The 21962-nt window shown below is 40.6% G+C and overlaps 2 protein-coding genes across 3 annotated transcripts in view; one reads left to right on the forward strand and one right to left on the reverse strand.

Annotated features, from left to right (window-relative positions):
• TMEM273 (transmembrane protein 273) overlaps window positions 1–8688 on the reverse strand; it is a 191248-nt gene extending 182560 nt beyond the window's left edge. Inside the window, exon 1 of the mRNA XM_020996831.2 lies at window positions 8562–8688. The gene's annotated coding sequence lies outside the window, so the exon portion shown is untranslated. The remainder of the gene's footprint in view (window positions 1–8561) is intronic.
• Window positions 7262–21962, forward strand: part of CUNH10orf71 (chromosome unknown C10orf71 homolog) — a 42437-nt gene continuing 27736 nt past the window's right edge. The window contains exons 1-2 of one of the 2 annotated variants that reach the window (XM_020996824.2): window positions 9135–9267; window positions 9374–9468. The gene's annotated coding sequence lies outside the window, so the exon portion shown is untranslated. Of the gene's footprint in view, window positions 7584–9134; window positions 9268–9373; window positions 9469–21962 lie in introns of those variants that run through there. The other variant, XM_020996828.2, reaches the window with a different exon arrangement.

Below are 21962 nucleotides of genomic sequence, written 5' to 3' on the forward strand. Positions count from 1 at the left end.
CCTCATTGCATTCTCTATTTGAATGCTTTTTTTTATGTGCTACATTCTGTAGAAATTGTTTGCTTTGATTATTTTATGGCTATGCCCTTTTGTCAGTGGATTTCCCCTGAACTAATGGGGATTACAACCCTTACTATGCATCTCCATTCTGCTATTCTTTTCCATATCTCTCTATGAGTAATTCTTTGAGCATCTGTTTAATGCAAGAGAGGTCTTCTACCAAGGCTAATATACCCCCCTACTGCCTCTGAGTAGTCTCTTTAATGGAAAGAAGCTTTGAGCTAGTATCTGTTTCAAATACGCACCAAGAAAATCAGTGCTGGAGGCAACACAATCTTGAGCATTTTCCAAGATTGCTCAAATAAGGAAAGATACTAAATCATGAGAAAAAAATCCATAAGGAGTATTATGACCCAAAAAAGGTGATAGATGGGAGTGTTAATAACTAACAAGTCATATTTTATTTTGAAAAAAAATCTTTATAAGAACTGTACAAGTTATCAAGGGAATCCTTGATAAAAAAATATGGCTTTTACAAATGATTTTCTATAACAAACCACATCTTTATAATCAGACTGGAGAATGTAGAAAATATAAGATCCTATTGTGTTGATTGTTTGTTGATCAAGCAAAAAAAATGTTTTGGTAGGGTAAATCATGCATGATTCTTTGAAAAATACATAGAAATGACTATCATCAGTGATCCTATTCAGTCAATTAGCATTTATTAGCCATCTACTATGTGCTAAGCGCTAGATCCTGATTATTCACATCAAGCAAAGCCTTTAAAACAGAGTGGCAGCATGTTTGCCAAAGACATTCCCCACTATGATGGAGGGCATCCAGGAGAGGGATTCCCTACAGTCAGTCAGCACCTCAAAACGTTTGTATTCACAGATGATATTGTGACAGTTATATCAAGCCCCAGACAGAATATTACAGGGCCCCACAATGAGATGCATAATTAATAAAAGGAGATCTCACTGACAATGCATGAAGGAAAAACAAAATGGATGAAAAATGTCCATTGTCCTTACTATGATGTGAATAAAGTTGGACCGTCAGTCCATTGATTTAGTATATCAGTATATATATATCTGTGACAGACAGTACAGAAAGCCAATAAGTTGCACCCGATATTAGATAGGAAGAAGAAAAAGGGCTGGGTTGCAAATTGGAAAATTATACCGTGCTTTGAACAAGTCCAAGATGCTCTTGTATTCCGAGGCCAGTACCAGCCAGCTCAGGAGAGTATTGTTAGTTGTCAGTATGAGCATTTACACCTGAGAAATCAGCAATTGCTCCAAATCAGGGATTGATTTATTTGTGGTTGATTGTCTAGAGTTCAACAAGTGATGAAAAAATGTCGATAATGCAAATTAAACTTAAAAGTGTGCCTTGCATTGTTGGAAAGCCAGTTTTTAAACTTATACCAACATATCTTTGGCCTGACTCAAAAAACAACTTTTTTAACAAGGCTACTATTTTCCCCATGAGTGCTTGTGATTCTTGGAACCGACACCACAATCTCTGAAGAATCAAAGCTACAAATGGCACAAGCAGCAGTGGAGGGGAAAAGGTGGGAGCAGAGAAGCTACATTATGTTTATCAGTGATGATTTATGTACAAGAAGTGGGAAGGATACATGCATATTCTGGTTCTTGCTCTCAGGGAGATCACAGTCTAATAATATTCAACGAGACATATACACAAATAGAAAACAAATTAGAATACAAGTGAATAATAATTCATACTTGCAGAACACTTGAAGATTTGCAACGTATTTTCCTTATAATAATCCTATAAGATGAGCTGGTCATCTCCAGTCATCCTGATCTATATCTGGCCACTGGACCCACGTGGCTTGGGAGCAGAAAGTGAGGCTGGTGATTTTGCACAGCCCTCCCTCACTTAAATCCAATTCACTTGCATGTCATGGCATCATCTTCCTCATGCCATAGTCCTCTTCAAGAGCAAAGGACAAACCAAACAATCTATGAGGTAAGTAGTATACACATATTTTTTGGGGGGGTCCAGACCTGTGCTTTTATCAGAATTGAGAATTCCCAGTATGGAAACTCCCTCTACTGATAGAGAGCTGTTCTGCAGCTTATAGTCACAGAGAATTTAATGGAACTCTGAGAGATCAAATGGCTTCTAATTGGTCACTCGGCTAGAATGTGTCAAGAGCAAGACTTGTGTTAGGACTTCCCAACTCAAAGGTCAGCCCTCTGTCCACTATGATAGACTGTCTGTCATACCCATTTGACAGATGGGGAAATTGATATTCTGAGAAGTTAAGGGACTTGTCAAACTCACAGTAACTAGCAAGTATCTCCAGTGGGATTCAAATCTCACGTCTCCTGACTCCAAGTCCTTTACCTAAGAAGAGTGTAATATGCTAGGAGATTACATGGGGAAAATAAATAGTAAAATCATAAATTTTACATCTATTTCAGTTATACATATATACACACACATGTTGGATTTGATGTTATAAGACCTGAGTTTCAATCCTGATTCTTCAAGGCTGTGTAAGCAGTCCCAGGAAGCATTTTTAACACTGTGAAGAGAATGTAGATGAGTTACAAAAGAAAATGTTCTAATCAAAGCCTGTAACAGTGAAGACTGGAATAGATCAACTAGACATACTGAGCGAGCAAGTTCAGAACTAGGGCGAACAGCTACCCCACTTTCATAAAAGTATCTTTTTAGGATTTTTTGGACAGAAGTCACTCTTTCCCAAACAGCAGTATATCTTCTTTTCTACCATCTCTTGAATCAAATCACCTCATTCTTCCTAGACACCTAAATCATCATATCAAGCCATGTTTTTGTCCTTACATTTATTTATAGTACTTCAGGTATATACAATTTCATTTATTCCACTACCAATACCAATGTAGCCCCTCTATAGTTTAACAGGTAGCTTTCAAGAGTTAATTGTAGCCAAAAAAATCATTTACTTATTCATAATATATCAATACATCAATAATCTATGGTTTCTTGAGTAAGGGGAACTCCCTTTACCAAATTGCATCTTAGAGTTAAGTGACTTGTCCCTGTTGACACAGCTAAGATCACAGAATCATAAATTTGGAGCTAAAGACCACCAAATCCAATCTCCTCATTTTACAGATAAGGCAATATGGTTAAGTGTCTAGGTGAGATTTGAACCCAAATCTCCCCAACTCCTGGCCCAGAGCTCTCTCCACTAAGCCATGCTTCAAACTTCAGATGTGAAAATTGAACCTAGGTCTTCCTGACCTTGTATCCATTGCTCTACTGTGCCAGGCTATTTCTCAACTTATTTGTCATAATCCCACAAAATTCCGTAGCCTACAAATTGCTTTCTCATATATTTTCTGGGGATGAAGAGTTCATATCCATTCAAATGGCATGTTAAAACTAAATTGCATCATATTCTAATCAGCTTAATTTCCTAGTCTTCTGTGGGGAAGCCAATATCCATTAAACTCTATCATCACTCCCTCTTATTAGAGTTACTCTGCTCAGCTGGTGCACTAAGATGGTAAGCTCTTCAGGGTAAAGGTTCATTTTATGTGGATCAGTTTTAGCACATTGTGGGTGCTTAATAAATATTAAATAGCAACCATCTTAATTACTGGATTACATCATAGATGTCTTAGGGTATGGTATAAATAATAGAGTAATGATTAGTACTAGCATAGTGTCAGAGTGCCAGAAGTTTTTAAATAATACTTTGGGTGGTTTTATATTTAATGAAGACATCCCTTTTCATATCAGGTAAAACTTTCTTAAGATCTTACAGCCTGAGACTGAGTCCCTGTTTCTGTACTTACTAATTGCGTGACCCTGGGCAGGTCTTCTACCCACTTTCTGAGTCTGTTTGAAATAACAGCCCTTTTCTAATGACTTTACAGAGTTAGAACAAGAAAAGTGCTTCCTAAGCCTTAAAGCATTAGAAATATGTGAGCTGTGATTCTAGGAATGCCCATAACCCTTTTTCTCATGAAATCTATTTCCTACCATGAGGTGTGGCTTTGCTTCAGTAGACCAGCCATGCCTTTAAAGGGTGAGGCAACAGAGTTTCTTTTTTGCAAACCTATAGGAAATACCTCCTGCAGAAGCCCAGTTTTACAACCACATGTATGGTTTGCATATTAAGCTGCCCCCTCTAAGTTCATGAGGAGGCCCCTTTCTAGTAAATAGGATGTACCAACAACCTAGTGTGGGTGGGCCATTAGCAGTTGGTAGAAAGCAGAGGACTAACGTTTATTAACAGTTGGTAGATAGCAGAGGGCTAACTCTCTAGACAGACCTCCAACAGGAGGCTGTGCTATCTTTAGCTGAGCAATCCCATACATTCATTCCATCCTTATTAAAGCCATGTGCAATACTGTTCAGCTACCTATTGGGCAGTTCTGATAGGAACTGCATTGAACAAACAGAAGAATATGGCTCTCCTGCCTTCACCCTTATCAGAAAGCACAGGTCAAGTAAATTGGTGGCTCCCCTACACCACCCTCAGCAAGTTCATTAAGCCACAATTCCTGGATGAAAGTCAGAGTAAGGACCTTCCCTCTACAATAATCATCATTCTGCTGACAAGGCTTAAGACATTCATAGTTCTGCTGACTGGATCTTGCCCCAGCCCCATCCCTAACTTCCCAACAAATTCTTCCTATGATCCTGCCATTATTAGGCACGCAGTACATTCATTTGTTCTTTTACGCAGTTGAAACAAGGTATGGCTAAAGTCCTTCTAATGTAAGATTGAAAGTTGAAAGAAATCTTGGGCATTGGGAGCATCCTGATACTGGAGTGGTTTGCCATTTCCTTCTCCAACTCATTTCACAGATGAGGAAACTGAGGCAAACAGAGTTTAAGTGACTTGCCCAAGATCACACAGCTAATAAGTGTTTGAGGCCAGATTTGAACTCGGGAAGATGAGTCTTTCCGACTCCAGGCCCAAAACTCTAACCCCAGTGCCACCTAGCCACCCCACCCCAGGAAATTATAAATAAAAAATAACACCTACTACATAGATTTGTTGTGAGGATCCATGAGATAATCTATGTAAAGCTAGCCATATAAATTCTATCTGTCTTGTCCAAACCCCTCATTTTCAGATGAGGAAATTCAGAGAAAGGAAGTACCTTGCCCAAGATCACACAGCTAATAAGTGGCAGACTTGACCCTGGGTTGCCTACTCTCCTAAAGGTGGTGGTCTTTGCACTGCATCACCCTTCCTGCTTGGGTGGTGTGATTTATGACCTATTGCTAAGGTAAAATCGACAGTTCCTTCCATGGGACTTATTAAATAATACTCTCATTTTTCCAAAAATCAGAGAAGTCATTGAGGTACTTTAACAAGAGCTAAAAAGGATTTTGGAGGAGATCTAGTCTAATGTTTTCCTTTTCTTTTTATGGCTAAACTGGAAGTCTAGACATAACAAATAGGCAGCCTGCAACAATCTTAAATACAACTAGAACCAGATTAAAATGTAACTGGAAAATACTTAACAAAATAAACAAATATACAATAAAATAGATAATTTTAATATGTGTTTTTCTCAATCACTATGTGGCCCACAGATATCCTTACGCACAGTTTGGTGGCCCCATTTCTGTTTGTATTTGACACCACTGGTCTAGAACCATTGACGTAGACATCTCCCAATGAAGAACCTCCCTCAACCAATGCGGGTCTGCTTTAGTTCTGTAGATGGCTGCTTGAGACAAGGTTAGGACTCACTCAAAGTCCTAGTGCCAGTATGTGTTAGAAGAGAGATTTGAACACAAGTCATTCTGACTCTGAGAACAGCTCATTACCCACCATGCCATGCCATCTCCCCTCACTCCTTTTATAGATGAGAGCTGGAAGGCCCAGAGAAACTAGGTGACTTTCAGCCCGAAATCATACAGAAAAGCAACAGCAAAGTCTGAATTCAGACTCAGGTTTTCTGACTCCCCATCCCATGCTTTTAACTCATCACCCCATCTCCTACTGTTGATCCATTTTACAGACAGGCCAACTGAGGCCAACTGAGGCCTTGGATTTGTTCTGGCTTCCAGAGTAAATCTGGCTGAACAGGCATCCCTGGCCAAAGAGTGACTTCTCTGGCTGGGGTCAGGGAAAGGTAGGAGAACAGGTAGGTTGGTTTAGCTTGTACTCCCCCTACACTGAGAAGCCCCATGTAAGAGCCTTGAGAAAATAAACCTGAATAACACTGCTTCCTTGATGACAGCTTCTCAGAAAGGTTAGGGTTTAATTCCAGTGTGTTAGGTGGAATACAACCGTTTTGCTTATGGGACTTTTATGTATTATTTTCAAGCATTCAGAGAGGATTGTCTGTAAAAGCTGGAGACTAGATATACTTGGGCTTAACATTTTTTGCCCTCCAAGGTCTGTGATCTCCAGATCCACATGTATGGGGGAGAACCCCCAAAAACTGTTTCCCCAGCTTATTGAAGCTTCTGTGGAATGACCAGCATGTGTATAACACTTTCCTGCAAAGCACTTTACGTATATTACCTCATTTGAGTCTCACAACAACCCTGTGAGTCTGGTGTTCTTACCGTTCTCATTTTACAGATAAGGAAAGTGAAGTTAGAAATGTTAGGTGACTTGTCCAAGGTCACACTGTAAGTGTCTGAGGCAGGATTCAAACTCAGGTCTTCCTATTTCCAGATCCAGCATTCTATCCACTATGCCTACCCATCTTTCATGACTTACCTCACATGCTAACTTCTTCAGAAAGCCTTCCCTGACCTGCTGCCCGCCCCCATTAAAAGTAATTTTCTTTCCTTGGATTTTACAGACAGTTTTTACTTCTTTCATTCATGTACACTTTGAATTATAGCTATTTGTATACTATTATCCCCATTAGATTGTCAAACCTATGAATTCAGAAACCATATCTCTGTATCAGTGTTCTGCACAAATCACATGCTTAATAAATGATTTTTAATTGAACTGAACTTAACTAGAGGTAATGGGTAGACCATGTTAAATGTTATTGTTTAAAGCATCAAATTTCGGCATCATTACTGTCACAGGGTGATCGGCAACCAGGGCAAAGACTAATAAAAAAAAATCTGCCCAGTACATCAAGACATAAGTTATGGTCTTTCAGACTGTGAAATTAGTCCTTGAGGTTTGGAAGATAAGTGACAGCCTTGGCTATCACAGTGCCTATGAGTCTACATTTAGAATTGTGTCTTCATCCACATTCTTTCCATACAGCTCAGAGGTTCCTGGACCCTAGAGAACTGTTCCTTCAGATGGGTTATTCCCTTTGAAACACTCACAGCCAGGCTCCACACAGAACCTAGAGTTATCCATTCTCAGCTGAGGCGGACAGACCCTGAGGATGATTTTTTCACCAAGTTGCCCAAAACTGAGTTTCAACTGAAATTTCGCCAATGAGAAGGATCACCATCTGCAGAGACACTCTGTCTTTGGCATGGGGCAGGTAGATAAATTCTTGTTGAGAAATCCGATCCCACCTCAGTCAGCTGTGGTCAGTACTCATTGGTTTCTGCCCCAACGCTGACAGTTGGAATACACTGTCTCTCAGTGAGCACCTTCTACACAGGTTAGTATCTTGTTCTTTCTCCCTATGTTCTATCCATCCTGCTATCCTTCTGGCTTCTTCTACTGTGGTGCTGGCTTCTCAATCTTCCTTTAGCTCCTTACTCTTCCCCTCCCCCCCTCAAAACTTCCTCCTCTGTTTTCCCTAAATCCTTAACCTCTTTTCTTTTTTCTGATTCTGTCACTTTCATGTAAATCCCATCCCTTCCAGTAGCAGGAGCTAAGTAAAATACATACTTCCTGGTAACCTAAACAAGACATGAGGTCACATTCTTCACTTGTGATGAATTGTAAGAACGAGAATGGAGACATAGTATGAGAGAGAAGGAAGCTAATTAGCAGACAGCAGTGGACCCGTCGCTCATTTCCCTTATGATCTACTCCCTTACGACTGTTGGCCTCCAGAGGTTTTATTCTGTTTTATTTTTGTTTTGTTTCCTCTTGGAAAGGGAGGAGAAGGGAATGTCACAAGGAAACGTGAGGCATTCGGTTTGTTCTTCTCTAAAACCATTTCTGAGCCTTGGACGAACAGCTCAGCATTCAGATTTGTAAAGGCAACAAATGGACCTCACTCCATTTCTTCCCAGTCCGAACCCACCCCTCAATGACTTCTACAACATGATTCAAAAATAGGAAGATGGTATATTCGAATGGCGAGTGGAAATCAACACTATAGAACCTTCCTTCTTAGTCCTATGTATGGAAGATAGGCTCCTCCCTAAAAACCCAAAACATTTCTGGACCTTAGCTTCAAAAGTAAGAGGTGAAGAGGGAGGGGATTGGGGAGTGGGGGGTGGGGTGGGGAGTGCAGATTACAATCTTAGTGAGACCTGAGAGGAAAGGTTCCTGAGAAAAGCAATGTGCTTCTCACAAGCCCCATGGACCAAAGCCAATTCCCTCCATGAGGATCCTGAGATTCAAACCTTGCCCTATGCAAGGAAATTAATTAAAGAGTAGCAATTGGAATAATTGTTTCACTTACTGTTTCTGTTTTCCAGACGGCTGTCCTTGTTTATATCTGTGCTTCTAAAACTTAAGGTTATCTTGCTTCATTACATATCTCCCCTATTATTTCATAACCTATTGAAATTCTCAACCTGAAACCCAACCCTGCTGGCTTGTCTCCTCCCCTACAGCCAGTCATGTTATTTTGCTCTGAGAGGACGGGAGAGAGTGGCCTCCTTACTCGAGGAATGCAGGATACATTTGTCCAGGGCTGATGATGAAATAGGCTATTTCTGAACCTCCACATCAACAGCCCCATCATGGGTCGCCCGGAGCACATACTTGGTCTGCTTCTTGACGGTGACTTGAATAAATATTTTTCTTTGTCACCTTGAGACATTGATCTGTATCGAGGTGTTCCATAGTTCCATGGATGATTTGGAGCTGTGTTTTGAATCCAGGTTAGGGGCCAGCTCAACAGGCATCGTTATTTTTCACCCCCCTAGTTATCCATTGCCACTGCCAGATCTGAATGTAAAAATAGCTGATGAGTCTGTTTGTTTAATCTGTCTGTTACTTGACACCAAATGGTTGTTCCAGTGCGTACTGTTTGCTTCTTCTCCACCAAGAACTCTATTTGGTTTCCCCCTTGTTTGCTGTCTATTTAAGTATATTTTAGTAACTTTGTATTTCTAGCTTGCTTCTTGTTTCATCTGGCTTGGAAGATCCGTGAGAATTCAAAGGTTTGACTTTTCACCTCAATTTCTTTTATTCATCTTCAAACAACTGAGTTAAAGAAGTGAGCCCACAATGCTTGAATAATGGAAGGTCCTTGTTTTGCTATCCTAGTGACTGAGATGCTGTGAAATCCAGTAGCTTATTGGGATCCTGGGAAAGGGACAAAGAGCTGATTTGCCCTTGATTGGAAATGTGGAATCTGGAAGGTAAGGCAAGAAGAATGGCTGAGATTTTTCAGTGACACTGAGTGAAAGCTGACGAGTCAGATATGAGCCTAGTGCCTGAGTACACTATTTAGGTCTGAGTGTGGTCTGGTGTGGCGTGGACATCGTGTGTAGAATTGCATTTTGTGTTGATAGGAGCCGTGTGTCGGTACGTTTTTGCATCTGGACAAGGGTGTGTGCATTCAGACCCCTGTGAGATTATGGCCAGTTGTTTTAATTGGCCAAATCATGCCAACTGATTTCTCACAGAATTAGAATCATAGATTTTCAGAGCTGGAAGGATCCTGGGAAATCAATTTGTCTAAAAAAACCCATCATTGTCCACATGAGGCCCAGAGAGATTATGTGACTTGTATGCTAGCAATGGTAAGGCAAAGACAAGAGACCAAATTTCCTGAGCTCTAATCCAGTGAGTGTTCTTTCCATGACACCAGGCTGTCTCTCATAGCTTGAGGCTAAAGAGGGAAAATACTTTGGTTTCCTGGTCTATCATTTTACTGAGTAGACGATTTACCAGCCTAGTCTAAAAAAAAATAATAAAGAATTTTTTGTAACTCACTCTTTTGTGAGTTACAGCCAATAACATAAGGCAATGAGTGTGTTTCCACTTCTAAAACCCTTTCAGTCTGTCCCTGTTCTATCATCTTCACAGGGAGAGATTCCCCTACCTACATTTCCCTCTTGGTATTCTTTACAGATAATCAGCAATTATGGCTTTTTCCCCTGTTGGAGGGGGATTAAATGCTGAACAAAGAGCTCTTGAGTTGATATAAAAAACAAACATCTAGCATCAATAAAAATTATTTTTCAAGGTTTTTTTTTATTTTTAAACTGCTATAGACAGGACTCAGATAAAAATAAATATATACAATTAATCAAAATCTGATTTTTAAAAATGATCAACTCTGTAAAATAAGAGAACAAAAGAACCCTGATAAGAAAGTAGGGCACCATTAAATTGGTCTTTTATTGTACCAATAAGCTATAGGGAAGTGCCAGATCTTTTTTTTTTTAAGTCATATGACAGGCACACTTCCTTAACATATGGTGGAACCTTTAACCCACAACCACTTTATTAGGAGGAGATAACTGAGCTGACTCCAGAGTTTCTTTTGCAGTAGAGTCAGGGAATCTCCAGTGTGCCATTATGAGGCATGGGGCTGGGTGAGCTCATGAACAAAACCCATTGCTGTAAGAAACACCCTTGTATAGCTGACACGATGAAGGAGAGTTAGATTTTGCTTATCAGAATGATTTATAAATAGATACCCTCTTAGGTGATGGGAGTCAGGAAGTGCATTCCACTTCTGGGCCTTTGGGATGATAGAAATTAAGCATCCTCTTTAAATTGAGCCTTTAGAAAGCAAAGTGTCTCCTTTTGGCCTGAGCTTGGAAACACAGTCAGGGCACCCTGTGCTAAACTTTGCACCCAGTAATAAGCAGAGGAAGTTTAACACAATGAAAACTTGAGGTGAGCTCAGGTAATTGAAGAGAAAGGAAGGGCCGAAGAGAAATTAAGTCATTCCCTAAAGAATAATATGGCCAACTATAATGTCTTTTCACCAGGACACAGTGAAATGTGTTTGAATTCTCTGCTTCTTTGCTCCTGGTCATAAGGAAGTCGTGAAGATCCTTGCAAAGGAAGATAAGCCCCTCGTCTTGAAATAGCCATATTCCAATCATGCGTGCCAGAAATCTTGGAAATTGAAACCTTCGACCATGAACCAGGTCTGAGCTGTTTTCCTCATTGGCTCTTGGGATTTGATTACAACGGCCCCAATGTTACATGAGTGGAGCAAAGAGCCTTAAGGGAAGTCCGCCTAGATGGAGGGCTGAACTTCAGATCTCGACCAAACTCCTCTTGGTTAACATGTGGCTGATCTTATCAAGGAGGGTAGGTGGCGAAAGGAGTGTGGTTTGGGGCTTGCTGAGGTTTTCTGATTAAAACCAGGTTTCCAGGGCTGTGGTGCTCACTGGGCTGGCACCAAATGTCATGTCCTCAAGATTTTTCTGTATAGGATTTTTGGAAGGCAAAAAAAAGGAAAAAGAAATCAGACTTTCTATGTAGATGTAAGACATATTAAGTCTATGGGATTGTCTCGACATGAATTGGTATGCGCCAGGAGCAGAGAGAAGAGAGAGGGTGAGTGTGTGTGTGTGTGTGTGTGTGTGTGTTTGTATGTGTACACGTGTGTGTTGGGAGTGGGGGCAAGGGATGTGACAAACAGATGGATTAGGGTATATGAATCAAGCATGCCCATGTAAGGACTGTGTATTGAAAGGGTCCATGTGGTCAGGAGTATGCTGACTAGTATCATTCTCTGCTAGAAGTATCCAGCTGGCCATGTCATTTTGTCAAGTTCATGATGCCTGAAGGTGTTGGTGTGAGAAAAAAATAGTTTGTATGTATGTGCCAGAGGATGGACAATCCTGTATTGATATGGTAGTGCTGAGCAAAATGGTACCTCTTTGTATGAGCAGGCATGAAGACTTTTACAAAGAAAAATCTTCGCTATCACAATAGGAATCCTTGTTCCTCCCATGTCTGAGGTTATGAACATGATATAGGCAATGGATGTGGCTTGAATTTAACCCACAGGCTCATCAGAAGTGACAACTATTGCAGCTTAGATTATTTTTGTTTGTTTGTTTGTTTTTGGACCTCTTGTTTCATTGGTATAGGTTTCTTCTGGATGAATGAATTCCTTCTACCAATGCAAGTCGACACCTTCTCTGCAACTTATAGTCTTAGAGTTACCTAGAGCTCTGAGAGGTTAAGGATTTGCCCAGGTTCATGCATCCATTATGTGTCAGGGGCAAGACTCGAATCCAGGTTTTCCATGGTCAGCTCTCTGTCCACTATACCACGTTGCCTTTCACTTGCATCTTTTTGACAAGAGAGAGACAGAGAGAAGGGGGGGAGAGATCAGTGTCATAATTTCAACCTGCTTGGAGGAGAGGGAAAGTCCATTAGAAACCTGCAAACTCAAAGTGAGACAATTAGCTTGACTTCCTCTTACAAGTTCCAGGTTTTCCTTCCCAAAGGCCACTCCTTGGACAGATGTGCTGGATGGCCCTTAATTAGTTTTTTTCCCCTTTTCCACTCGACTTTGCCAGTTTTCCAAACTCAGGCATATAAGGATAGTGCTCATAAATCCAGAACCCTAGGAGGGAGTCCAGCTTGCCCACAAAAGTCCACTAATGCCTACACCATAAGCACTTTTATGGGTTTCTGGCCAGGTCTGGTTTCTCTGATCATCCTCCTTCTCCCAGTTACCCTTTCTCCTTGCCTTCTGGCAGCTAGAAACATTGCCTTGAGGGCAGTGGAAAACATGTTAGATAGATAGCCTTAACTTGAAATCTAAGGATGAAGGAGGAAAAAAGGAAACTCTTCAATTTGCTTGAAAAGTCTCTGAAGAAGCTTTATGAGGTTAGCGTTGGATGCCGGCCAAATGAATCTGTAGAGTCAGCATGGTGGGATGTGCCAGTTCAAGGCTACAGTAGCTTCTTACTATGAGCCCTGCCTCTCTCTGTCTGCCTGTCAGCTGTATCCTGGCTCATCTGTTACAGTGAGTCCTGCTTCTATCTGTCATGTTTATTTTGGAATACTTTCTAGCTAGCCCATTTTGCTATCTCCTTCCCTGAATGTATCTGCTTTGACCCATCATTATTCCATCCTTTTTTCTTTACTTCTCCCCTGTCTCTATCCTAATGTAAATTCTGATAAGAATCCCCAGCGGAGGCATAACATACAAAAAACGATTGGCTGAAAAACCTTAAAGTCCACTGAGTTTGCCCCACTGGCTGTTCAGATTCAGAATGTCATGCAGGTGTTCAAAGTGCCTATAAATTTCTTCTCTAGGTCAGGCCATTTACTAGGGATTCAAGATAATAGCAAATAAGCTACTAGTACCTATGGATGGATGAAAGGCAATATGGGGGCGGGGGATGAGAAACAGCATAGTGTGGTAGAAAGGACACTGACCTTGGAATTGAGAGACAGAGGTTCTAATCCTGACTCCTCTGTGTGTTTCCTACTTGTGTGACCTTGAATAAAGTCATCTAACTTTTCTCCATCTCAGCTTTCTCATGAAAAATGGGGAGGGACTGGATTAGATGGTCTCTAGGGATCCTTCTAGCTCAAAAAGTCTCCAAACCATTCTGAATCAATGTGTAAAATTTTTTTAATTTCATTTTTTGGTCCGGATCTGTGACTTCATTTATATGGGGAAATCCTGGTATGAAAAATCCCTCCCATCAATGTAGACTGTCAATTCACCCATAAGTTAAGATTTTGGAGAGTTGCCTGGGGTCACACAAATAGTATGGATCAGAGGCATCTCTTAAAGCCAGATCTTTCTAACTCCAAGGACAACCCTATCCACTACTCCAAACAGCCTCGGTAAATAATAATTACTCATATTTATAGTACTTTAAGGCTTGCAAAGTACTTTCCCCCGAAGACGCTGTAAGGTAGGCAGTACAGGTATTAATATCCCCATTTGACAGATAAATACAGACTAAAAGATTAAGTGACTCAGCCATGGAGCCTGGTTTGGCTCCAGATCTCCTGTTGCCAAGTCCCACTATCTCTCCAGTTACCCCATGCTGTCTTTCAACTAGGCTGTTCTTTCAGAGGACTAGGAAAACTTCGGAACAGCTTTCAGAGCTAAGGACCTCTCCCCAATCAGTACATTTTCCTTTATATCTTATGAAAATCCCCTTCTCTTTATTTTAAGCCTAGTTCCTCTCCTCCATGGATATAGACAACAGCTGGTGGTCATCATTCACATTAACCTTTCAGATATTGGAACAGTGTCCCTGGGTTACCTTACGGGCAAGAGAGAATCGGAGAAGGCTAGCATGGAAAGGAATCTTAGGGCTTACCTGGTGTAACCCCCCCCCATTTTACAGATGAGGAAACAGACCCAGAGAGATGAAGTTACTTTCCTGAGACTATACAGTTAGAAAGAGATGGAGGCAGGGCTTCAAGTCAGCTTCCCACTTTCCACTGTGTAGAACAGTGGAAAGATTACTACTTCTGGAGCCAGAAAGCCTGAGTTCGAATTCTACCATTCCCTTTGTGATCTTGAGAGTCACTTAATCTCCCCAGGCTTCAGAACCCTCATCTGTAAAATGAAGAGGCTGGACCTGATGTAGAACATATCAGAGGCAGCTCCTGAAGTCAGGTCTTTCTGGCTCCAAGGCCAGCTCTGCATGTCCCATGCCACACTGATTTGTAAATAATAAGAACTCATTTAGAGTGTGGATTAATATTTATGGTGTAGAAGGAATACCAAAGTAGGACCCTAGGTCTAGAGCTGAGGTACTCTAACACATTATAAGTGGATAATGCAAGGTTCCCAGGCTTCTTTCTGAGTCAGTAGCAACTTACACTGACTTTGAATTCAGAAAAGCACTGATAAGATCCATCACTTTGTGGCTTCCATAGCTCCTTACTACAAGACTGCTTCTGTGTGTCTGACTGTCAGCTGTATTGTGGCTTCTCTGTTCCAGTATGTTCTTCCTCTACCCATCATGTTTATGACCAATCAGTCCTAATATCAACAAAACCCTCACTGAGGTCTTTTTAGGTCAAATTTAGGGGGACAGGAAATCAGAACTGCAAAACTGTTCTCCCATCCTTCCATTTCTCCCACCCCCTCGACTGAAAGGTTAAATTTACTTAAAATTAAAAAGCCCTCTCTCGGTCCATGATTCAATTCAACCCTACTGAAACCAATTTAACAAAATGTATTAAGTGACACTATGTGTGAGAGACTGTAGCAGGCACTCATTACATAGACATAAATGAAAAACCTTCCCAGCTCCCAAGAACTTTTCTCTTCAAAGGAAGCAGGGGAACCAAAGGTTAATTAGGGTTCAGAAGAAAATAAGCAGGTAGATAAGTTGAGGGGGAGAATTAAAGAAGAGAGAAAATATTTGAAGTCACTAATTCATTTAGTTATTTTAAATGTCCCATTTCACCTCAGCACCCAAAGTAGCCAAAAGTCATGAATCAGATGATGTGAGAGCCCATAGGACCTTTAAGAGCAAAATAATTAACCATGACAATAATAACTGCCTTTTATATATTGCTTTATGGTTTCTAAAACTAGGGCATTATTATCCTCATTTTACAGATGAGAAAACTGAGGCTTAAAAAACTTAATTGACTTGCTCGTAGTTAAATGGGCAATAAGTGTTGTAGGTGGGATTTGAAATCAAGCTTCAAGACTCCAAGCCCAGAACTCTGTGTACTACATTGATCTCCCCCTGGTCCAGAGCTCTCATTTTACAAATGAAGAAACTGAGGCACAAAGAGAGTGAATGGTATGTCTACAAATCACAAGTTTAGTAAGTGGAAGAAAGAAGATTTGAACCCAAGTCTTTTGGTTCCAAAGCCAGTAGGCTTTCCACCATTTCATGTTGCCTCCCATACTTGGTCATTCTGAATTTTTGCTGAGATGTGTACCTCTGAGAATATGCTGCATGTGTTCAATACCAAACCACCACACTGAATTTGTTCACCCCACATTTCCTTCGTGGGCAAGTCTTTAGACTCTTTGAAAATACCCCGTAAGTACCATTTATTATTCATGGTGATCACTCTCTCCCCTGCACTCCTGTATGGCTCTTACTCTTACTGTCTATCCATGATGCTTATTTTGGCACTTATCATAGACTACCTGGTTTTGTTTGCTCACTTTTCATGTTTATGTTTTTGCATATTTCTATATTTAGGCCTCTGGGTGGCACAGTGGATAGACAACTGAACTTGGAATCAGGAAGTCCTGAGTTCAACCCAGCCTCAGATACTTACTAGCTATGTGACCCTAGACAAATCACTTAACCTCTGTCTGCCTCAGTTTCCTCATCTGTAAAATGGTACTAATAATAGCACCTACCTTCCCAGAGCTGTTGTGAGGATCAAATAAGATAATATTTATGAAGTACTTTGTAAACTTGAAAGTGCTCTATAAATGCTAGTTATTATCATCATTATTAAGAGTAATAATAATTCTCTCAATTAGACTGTAAGCTCCTTGAGGATGGATCTTACAAGTCATAAACATATTATCTCACTTGAAATAGGCATTATTATCCCCATTTTACAGATGGGGAAACTGAGGCAGACAGAGGTTAAGTAACTTACCCATGGTTACATAGCTGGTAAGTGCTGTAGGTAGTATATGAACTCAAGTCTTCATGACTCTAAGCCCAGGACTCTTTCCACTACATTGAATTTCCTCTAGTCCAGCTCTTTCTTTCTCTTACTGAGAAGAAACTGAGGCACAGAGAAGCTTTGTATCATCCATGTTGCAGATATGTAATGATTCTTTGTCATTGAGGAGATTATAATGGCCCAAGGAGACATAATGGGGGGGAATCTTCCCCAAAAAAGTACTATTGTTGTTTGTCCTTCACTTTCTAAGAGGACCAATGACATCATGGAGTTATGTCCTGACTCGTGTGCAAATTGGATTTAAGTGAGGCAGAGTTGCACAAAGTCATTAGCCTCACTCCCCAATCTTTCATAGCAGATACATTTTTCAGCTTAATATTTTTAAAAAGACAAATTAGGCTGAAGTCGTTGGGTTCTCTTTCTTGTTAAATATACGAGCAAATGAATCACTCCCCACTTTTAAGTAATTTTTACATTTGAAACCCCAGTCTTGTTTTTCACAAGCAGCGAGAAGAGCGGTTTGGACCAGAAAATTCATTATTTTTCTATGTCCACATCCAACCATACCCCCACCTTGACCCCAGTTGCCCATAATAGGTAGCCTTCTTTCCCCTTTTCTGGCTGAGAGAGTGGCTCACCTGCTACAATCCTATTGACTTACTGGAAGTGACAAGTTGCAATTCAATCTACCCTGCTCCTCAGCCTTTGCCTGGAGAAACTGCTGGGCAGAGGCCCCTGGAGTCCCTATCTGGGACATTCCTGAAGCATAGGGAAGTGTCAAGGCCCAGAAGGGGTTTAGATCATCATAAACAACACAAAGGAAAAATACATACCCCAGGAACTTCATTACTGGCTATTCAAGGACCTGGCTAGACCAGGCTTGAAGCTCTAAGTTCAGGCAGGATTATTGGGTTAAATTAATTTCCTCTCAAGTGTTTTTTTTTTCTTTCAAGCAAACTTAGCTCTTTTGGTTTGGGGAATGAGAGAAATGGAAGGATGAGAAGAGCAGTTTTGAAATTCTTATTTCCAACTCCCCTGAAATTGAAATGAAGACCTCAGGGAAGGCCTCATCCCACTCTCAGCTATTAAAAGACAATGAGTGTCTTTTCACCTGCCAAATACCCCATGCACCCACTGAGCAGAGTAATTAGCATGCAGTTACGTGGCACATAGTAGGCACTTAATAAATGCTTGTTCTCTCATCCTTCTGTTCCTTATCTGGATGAACCTGGGAAAGTTACTTAACCTCCTTAGGCTTCAATATTCTCATCTGTAAAATGAACAAAATAATGCCTTATGGGGCTGTTGGGAAGACCAAATATGATAACAGAGGTAAAGCTTTGTAAATTTTAATTTTTTTTTATAAATGCTAGCTGTTACCATTATGGTGTTGCTGAAATTGAAAGCTTATTCATCTAGGTATGCTTCTGAGATGTCAGGTTTTAAGATTAAGGCCCAGAAGATGAGTTTTGTGCTGCCTCAATAGTAAAAGCCCTTTCCCTAAGGAAAGCTGTGCCTTGATGTGATTGCTACTGTCCAGAGATCACATCTTAGAGGACACTTGAATGTTCTCCACAGTAGAAGATGGTTATAGTGGATGGAGGGCTGAGCTTGGGGTCAAGAAGACCTGCCTTGCAAAGTCGGATAGACTCCTGGCAGCTGGTAAGCTGATAAGTCTTCCTGATTCCTAGGCAAGTCACCTTCTTCACTTCATCATCTGTTAAATGTGAATGATAACTGTGGGACTTATAGCACAAAGCTGTTCTGAGAATCATCTATATAAATAACTTCATAAACCCTATATGAGGACAGTTAGGTGGCACAGTGGATAGAGAGCTAGGCCTGGAGTCAGGAAAACTCATCTTCCTGAGTTCAAATCCAGCCTCAGATGCTTACTAGCTATGTGACCCTGGACAAGTCACTTCACCCTATTTACCTCAGTTTCCTCATCAGGAATAGGAGCTGGAGAAGGAAATGGTGAACCACTCCGGTATCTTTGCCAAGAAAACCCCAAATGGAGTCACAAAGAGTTGGACACAGCTAAATAACAAAACCATATATGTGTGTGTGCATCTATACATATATATGCATATATATATATATATATATATATATATATTGATTAGCTATTATTATTATCATATAAGTAATTATTATACACAGTCCCAATGCAGGTATTTGATTCAACAAATACATTAGAAAGTACCATGATGTGTGGCCCTGGGCAAGTCACTTAACTCCATTGCCTAGCCCAAAAAAAAAAAAATAAGAGCAGAGTATGAAGGGATTATTACTGCCCTTATCTTGGGGCAGCTAGGTGGCACAGTGGATCGAGCATCGTCCCTGAAGTCAGGAGGACCTGAGTTCAAATCCAGATTCAGACCAAACACTTGACACTTATTAGCTCTGTGACCCTGGGCAAGTCACTTAACCCCAATTGCCTAAAAAACAAAAACAAAAACAAAAAAAGAAAGCAGTAGAGTGCAAGAAATGAGATACTATATCTGGAGTCAGAGGTGGTTGTTATTAGTTGTTTTCAGTCATGTCCAACTCTTTGTGACCCCTTCTGGGGTTTTCTTGGCAAAGATCCCAGAGTGGTTTGCCATTTCTTTCTTCAGCTCACTTTATAGATGAAGAAACTGAGGCAAAAGGTGTTAAGTGACTTTCCCAGGGTCACATACCTAGTAAGTATCTGAGGCTGGATTTAAATTCAGGTCTTCCTGACTCTAGGTCCAGCACTCTACCCACTGCACCACCTAGCTGCCGTTGGAGTCAGAGGACCTGAGTTCAAATCCTAGCTACTTACTACCTGTGTGTTGCTGGGCAAGTTATTTAATTTCTCTAGACTTCAGTTTCCTCATCTGTAAAAAGAATGGGTTAGACAGCTTAGTCTAGGGCACCTTAGATAGCCTCAAACTCTAAATTTATGAGCCTGTATATAAAGTACCTACTGGTCAGAGCATCGTGCAAGCTGCTAGAAATATCAAAATAAGATATTTAATAAGATGCTAGAGATACTCACATAAGATGTGGCCCCTGCCTTCATAGAGCTTACAGTCTAGTAGTTTAATTTTCCAACTGTTCTTCCATGTATTATCTGACTTCAATATGCTTGAATGAGTTAAGAACCATCAGAATTGTAACGCAGTATATGTGTATTCTAGGACACATTGAGTTTTTGTGTCCAAGGTCAGCAATTCAGGTAGCAAATTCTGTATGACTTCAAGAATATTATTTCCCTAAGCTTCCAATAAGGTGCTTGTCTAATTTGTACATAATCGTATTAAGTAATATCACAGATGTGATTATGCCCTATGAATAAAAAGAACCTTTCTTCAAATACAGTGCTGGAAGTTGGAAGGGAATTCAACAATTCAACAAATATTTTAACATACCTACTATGTGCCAGGTAATGTTTTGGGTCTTGGGTATAAAAAGACAAAAAGAGTCCTTAATTTCAAGGAGCTTATATTCTATATTGGGGAAGGGAGAGGAAAGAGGAATACAAAATATACATAGATGAGTAAGTACAAAGTCCACCAAAAAATCATTTCAAGAGAGGGAAAGAATACTAACACCCAGAGACAACCAGGAAAGGCCAGGGAGGAGCTAGAGCCCCCCAAACAGGAGCCATCCTGTGTAAAGACCAGGAGGTGGCAGATGGCAGCCAGCAGGTCAGTTTGACTGAAATGGACAATTTATGAAGGTTAGAAGTCACTTTTTTAATAAATAGAAGTAGAGTTGTTAGACATCAGTATCTAAGTAGTCCTTGGGAAAATGCTGGTTTTTTTAACCAATGGAGTACTCAATGGCCTAATATTGGAGCCTGGTCTGACCCTGCAGGGTATCATTGGCACACAATCCCCACTGTCGCCCATATGGTCCAACTATATCCTATAGAGTCCTCAAACTCAAATCTTCTGTCCCTTTGACTGAGGCAACAGACAAGGGGGATTTAAATCACAGTTATCTTTTTTTAGGTTCTTTCTCTCACTTTCTGTTTATTTGTTGTGGTTAGACTGGGGAAAGTGAACATTGTTTGCTCATTGGCTTAGCAACTCTCTGCTTCATAGCAGAAGTTTAGGCCAGAGGTTGTCTGTGTTGTATTTTGCATGTAATATATCAGGAGGGCACATCCTCAATGCCTTTAACAATCTGATTTTACCCTGTCTTTCCAGGCTTAATACTCAATATTTGCCTTCTCACAATCTTCAGTCTGACCCAACTGACGTTCAGGCCCTTCCTCACATGGGATGTTTCATTTTCCATCTCCATGGGAGCTGTCTCCCATGAGTGGAATGCTTTCACCTTTGCCTCTTTGCATCTCCAGCTTCCTTCGAGTCTCAGCCCAAGAGTCCCTTTCTACCTATGGCCTTTCTTGATCCTCTCAGCAGCCAGTGTCCTCCAACTTCTATTTATTTTTTTTTATATTTACTCACATGTCTACATGCTAACCCTAATAACTTGAGCGTGGGGACAATGTCATTTTGGTAGTCTCCCTAGAGCATGGAACAGTACCTTGTAAGTAACAGGTGCTTAAGTAATTGCTTGTTAAATGAATTAAACTCTCTCTCTTTCCAGAAGTTAGTCCTCAACCCAGATTAATTTTTGTGCCATGATTGTCCTCAAACTATAGGTGAGGAATAAAGCCAGGTATACCAGGGAAATTTTCAAGTCATTAAACAAAAAGTTACTTTCAACTGGGCTCAATTATAGTTAGTGATCCTTCCTAGCCTCCTCCCAGACCTCCTGTGTAGCTGCATCTTTTTTTGACCTAAGCTAACACATTTTATCCATTACCTACCACCAAGATGGCCCTATGAATTTCTTAATTACATGACTTCTCTATAATTCAGAATGGATACAAAGGACAATTGGTAAGAGATAGGTTATAATTATTTCCAGTGTCTACAAACCATAAACACAGAATGTTAGAATCAGGAGAAACTTTAGAGATTCACTAACTACAATCCTTAATCATTCATAAATGTAGATTTAGCATCTTCTATATGCAAGGCATCACGCTAAGCCACATAAACATGCTTTGGCGGGGATAGAGAGAGGCACAAATGGGGTGTGGGTGGCCATAAAAATAACCAAATTACTACCACTAATTTGCCCCACAATTATTTTTGTCAGCAGCACGCCTAACCTAAAAACAGCTTTCCACCAGACCCTTCTTTGTTGGCAAGGAGTGGAGTTCACATCCTGCTCTATTTGGGGACCTGGCTCTATGAAGACAGGAGAGGGAAAGACATGTTATGCCAGATGTTTGGAAATGTTTGACTCC

The sequence above is a fragment of the Phascolarctos cinereus genome, unplaced genomic scaffold, assembly GCF_003287225.1.
Source record: "Phascolarctos cinereus isolate Bilbo 61053 unplaced genomic scaffold, phaCin_HiC Scaffold_3;HRSCAF=262, whole genome shotgun sequence".
NCBI lineage: Eukaryota > Metazoa > Chordata > Mammalia > Diprotodontia > Phascolarctidae > Phascolarctos > Phascolarctos cinereus.